This window comes from Papaver somniferum, chromosome 9 (genome assembly GCF_003573695.1).
Source record: "Papaver somniferum cultivar HN1 chromosome 9, ASM357369v1, whole genome shotgun sequence".
NCBI lineage: Eukaryota > Viridiplantae > Streptophyta > Magnoliopsida > Ranunculales > Papaveraceae > Papaver > Papaver somniferum.
In genome coordinates, this window is record NC_039366.1 from 58,239,859 (window position 1) to 58,244,838 (window position 4,980).

General features: G+C 33.3%; 1 long non-coding RNA gene across 3 annotated transcripts; it reads left to right on the forward strand.

Moving 5' to 3' along the window:
• Positions 1–442: 442 nt before the first annotated feature.
• Positions 443–4,980, forward strand: LOC113313550. 3 transcript variants are annotated; one of them, XR_003341928.1, is made up of 8 exons: positions 443–618; positions 705–748; positions 1,110–1,156; positions 1,389–1,460; positions 1,603–1,731; positions 2,398–2,948; positions 3,084–3,195; positions 4,617–4,980. It is a non-coding gene; the product is annotated as an uncharacterized LOC113313550 (long non-coding RNA). The 3 variants fall into 3 exon arrangements; XR_003341929.1 differs by having other exon boundaries at positions 2,398–2,562; XR_003341930.1 differs by having other exon boundaries at positions 2,398–3,195.

Genomic DNA, 4,980 nt, shown 5'->3' on the forward strand with positions numbered 1-4,980 from the left:
GACGATAACTACAATGCATTGTTATAAGTCATAGACTTAGGGTTGTGAATTTTACTAGATATCCATAAATTTGTATGTTAAAAACCCATAAACAAATAAATAAATAAATTAAACCAAAAAAAATGAAAAAACGTAATAACAACGTTATTTAGACCCGTTGTAACCGTTTTCACAGCTGTAATTACTGTTACATAGGAAATTCAGATCACAAATTATTTATTTTTCTTATTTAACCGTTATCACACCCGTTATTTTAAAAAAAACGTCAAAAAAACGCGTTTTATTCCTATATAACGCCTTTTTGACCCAAAACGTGTTCACACCCGTTAAAACACGTTATAACGGTCACGCCTAGTACCCGTGACCTGGGCCGTGACCCGTTTTTCGAACCTTGGTTTAAATAGAGTCTGTAAAGCTGTTCTGAATATGTGAGAAAGACAATTCAATTTGAAATGAAATCAAACAAGAGAAGAATGTCTAACGACATTTAATCTTCTCAACAGGCAACATTGAAGCCCAGTAATCAATTTCCTCATACGTTACCTGAGCAATATCCCTTTCTAATGTTCCGTTACATAGGTATCATCTTACCATGTTTCAGATACATACTCTCTCAAGGTAACTGCTATTTAGTTTTGTTTAATTCTTTTCAATTTAAGTTTGATTTTTCAATTTAAGTTTCTCAGTTGATTGTTATATTGCAGATTTGGATTGTTGTTATTAAGAAATGAGGTGCCATCCATCTGAGGTGATTACTATTAACCCCGTACTTGAATTTAGAATCAGCCGTTCGAAATTGTGTTTCATGCCTATTTGAATTGATTTCTTACTGTGACTGACTTAGTTGATTCTCGGTTATTTTTGGATTCGGTTATATGTACTTATGCGGTGATCAATTGTATTATAATAGATTCATGGCTATATTTGGATTCATACTTTTGCTGAGTAAATGATTCCAGTTCTGTGCAGTCCATACTCTTTCATGAAGCTCTGCAGGAAAATAAAAACATTAGGATCTGTTAATAATAAATCGCAGTATATCTATGTTTTTATGTTTAAAATTTTTGTTACAGATTTTTTCAGAAATAATGGGATTTTAATTGTTGCAGATTTTTGTGGAGATTATCGTTGCGTTGCACGCAAGCATCCATCTCAGGTATGTATAGATTTAATTTCACTTGATTCGTATCGTTTGGTGATCTAATAGGCCACAGATTGAGTTCAATAACAACTGTTACAATTGAACCATACACTTTTTGCTTAATTGGTTTGTTGTTAGATATGTGTTTGGTTTAGATTTTAAGATCCTCAAGAAGGCACAAAATGGATGACAATGGAAGTATCCGAAATATTTGATTATCCGTCACTTATTTGTTGTGTATTTTCAGATATACAAAACCGTTTTAGGTTACTCTCACTTTTCTTCCAGAGTCACTTTCCCATTTCTTCAGTAACAAAAGGTATACTTCTGTTCTCATATATGTCAATTTTGTAGTTAATATAATCAGAATCTACTTGATATTTTTATGCTTTTACTATTGCGGATTGGTACATGGTTCTTACAGTTGATTTTGGTAACACACAATTGCCAACACATTGTAGGAATAAATGGTGTTGTTTACGTGTTCGATAGATTTTCATCGTCTATCAATTTAGCTGGATAACCTGTGCAACGAACAAGGTGAAAAAGGCTCCTTGCATGCAACTGATGGAATCAATTTTCTGGAAACTGTAAGTATTGATTTTTAATTCACTTTGGCATTCGGGTTGCTTGCTAGAATGGAGATTCAGTTCTAACGAGTTTTCACAAAATTTGTGGAGTCTATGCCCTTGACATAGTTGCTTAAAATGAGAAAGAGATGAGAAAGAAATTTGCATTAGGTGAAGTAGTTAATAGTTGGTAGCAAAAGCTACACAGAGATAGAGATGAATAAATACTTGCATTGATATAAATAGGTACAATAAATGAAATTAACAAATGTCAGTTTTTTTTGTGGACTCTCTGTACATGATACATCAATGAATTCAAGTTGTAGATTGTTTATTAGTATAGATTCCAGCAACTTAAAATGTAACATGTATGCCATTAAACAAACTTTGAATGAGCATTGGTATTTCTGTTAACTGTAAGTACCAAGTATTTAGTCGGTAAATAAGCATGTCATGTTATGCAACAATACCAACATTCTAAAATAGGTCGAAATACCAAAAAACAGTCATTTTTGGAATTTGGATTCTACTACTGCGTGTTTTTTTTTCTCTCTAACTTAGGTTGGTCTTCCAATTTGTGCAATGGCTTTCGTCAATCACAATACTAAAACCCAGTCATTGAATTATTTTCTTACTTTGTATTTTTGGTGATGGATGTTGATTTCTTTGCCATCTGATATTTTTCAGTTGTGAATCTGATGCCATTTACTAGATGAATTTTGAACCCTTGGAGGATGCATCCTCATCTTTTTTGGAGAGATGTGATAGAACTTATCAAGGTTGAACAGTGACTGAAAATTTCTTTCATGGCAAGCCTTGCACGTCTGCAGTTGGATCAATGTCAAAATAACTGTAAGCTTTTTAGTAAGTTCCTAGAATTGTGCATTTGTGGATGAAACTTTGGCATCTAAAGCACAACGACAACTAAATAAGTACTCATTTATTATGCTTCCCATTTGGTATTAGCTTTCTCTTTGTTATATGGAATGCAGAAATTGCATACTCTCAAAGAATACAGATATTATGCTTCCCATTTGGTATTAGCTTTCTCTTTGTTATATGGAATGCAGAAATTGCATACTCTCAACTAAATAAGTACTCATTTTCAAATCATTTTTTGCATTATCTAGAATATTAATCGATCATGTATGAGAATCATTTGTTTGGACAAAAGTCATTTTTGCTAAGCTTTGTAACTCAAAGTCGCAGGTTGTTTGCATTGAATCTATTCGAGTTTGGTAAGAGTTCTTAACCAAAGTGACTGTTTGTATATGGATTATTCATCTAATTTTTTTTTTATGTTTGTGTATGGATTATTCATCTAAATTTTTTAGAAGATTTGCTAATATATCACCCCCATTGCTGAATTACAGGAATCATTAGTTAATTGCATAAACTTATCAATGGCTTCCCACTACTTAACTTGAAACACGTCAAACAGAAAATTAGTTGCAGGACGCGTGCTGCGATCGATATTGAATGCAGGTGACTGCTTATTGTTTTTGAATGCCTATCATTACCATATTCATACATAGGTTCCACCTCTATGCTTTATAATCATTTGATCCCTGAAAAAGGGAAAATCTCCCTGTTGCATTTGCATTCTAGGCTAGCAACAGTCAAAAGCATGTGCTTCTATTAGGTATACTAACCCTCTTTAGCTGAACTCATGCGAGTTTTACAAGATGGTTATGTGGTAGTTGCTCTAGATGAGATTGGTAAATCCCCTGTAATAACTGAATGAAGAGCTGGAAATTATAAAGTTGGTGTTACTGTTACTATTGGAACTGTTGCTTATGTAACTCTTCGAATTGTTATATATGCATATTTATCGGTAAATGTTGGTGCGTTAAGTACTCCCTTGGGCTCTGAGTCAAAACATTATTTAGATCAGAAATGGTCTACACATCGCCTATCCTATTAGGTCAGCCGCTGAATGCTTAGTTTCATTAGCATCTAAATTTGTCAATATTGTTCAGTGTATCTTCTTTCGTTGTAGCCCTAGAAAATATTAATGCCTTTACCAACAGGCACTGATATATACTTGATAATTTTGTGATTGTTCCTCTTTTAATGGATACAACGCTGAGATTGTCCTCATGATATTTTGGTGTGGTGAAATCTCTATTGAAAAATCACCCAAGGTTTCTTCTTTTCTAGGCATCATTTCTCTGGTGAAAGGAATTTTTTGAAAATCACCCTAGGTTTTTTCGCTTCTTCAATTTCACATTGAGACTAATTTTGGATCTTGCTTTACAGTCGAGTCTGTTTTGAAGTTTGTATTTTGTTCATCTTCCACAAGAATGACATGTTACTGGGAATATGCAGAGCAACATAGTGAAACTACTTTTAAGTATGATTAAAATGTTGCCTTTTTGTCTGTTCGTTTCTGTAGTTTGATTTTGTTAATGTAATTTTTCATTTGTATTGGTTGCCATTTTGGTTTACCTTGCTATTTTTTTGAAGAAAATCAGGGCAAAATTTATCTTAAAGCTGTTCAATGCCTATTTATATTTTTAATGGATCAAGGAAATGAATTCCCAATTAGTTGTCATTCATTTGGACCACACATTATACAGGCAGGATGAAGCTTTATCCACAGGATGTATAACGTATTAGCTTCTGGGGTTTATTGATTTGAGATGCCATGCGACCCCATCCAGAAGCTTAGAATGTTTTTCAGAAAAAACAATTTGGGTCAAACAGAAGCGTAATAGATTGTCGAAGTTTAAATTTAAACATCCATATGCTTTCTTAGTTATGGATCTTACCTGCATTAAACTGATTTGCGAATTCAAAATATTACACTATGAATGTGTCTTATGTTTTTCTTCGTTGTTATGCTTACATCTGCATTTTCTTAAAAGGAGATCATGACGAGCATTTTTTTACCTTATACTTTGCAGCTTCTGCTCCAACCTTCCTAGCGACAGGAATCCCTTCCACACCCCTCCATGATTTTTAGTGGCTCTAAGCCTCTAACTATGATTCTTGGGGCGTGTTTATGAATTAGAAAAAGTAAACAAACATATATAAAAGTGTCCAAAGGATATACGACTGAGGATGAAACCACTGTTTTGGGGGAGGAAGATTCAAGCTTGCATCATTGATAGCTTAACTTTGGTGTTATAATGCCCAAATACATATTTATCTTTTCTATTGTGTATAAATATCTTTGTAGTCTGTTCAGTTTCTTGCAGTGTTGTATTGTTTTCCTATCTTATAAAGGTGTAAAATGAATTATATTTCATTAATATTAGGCTGCCCCTT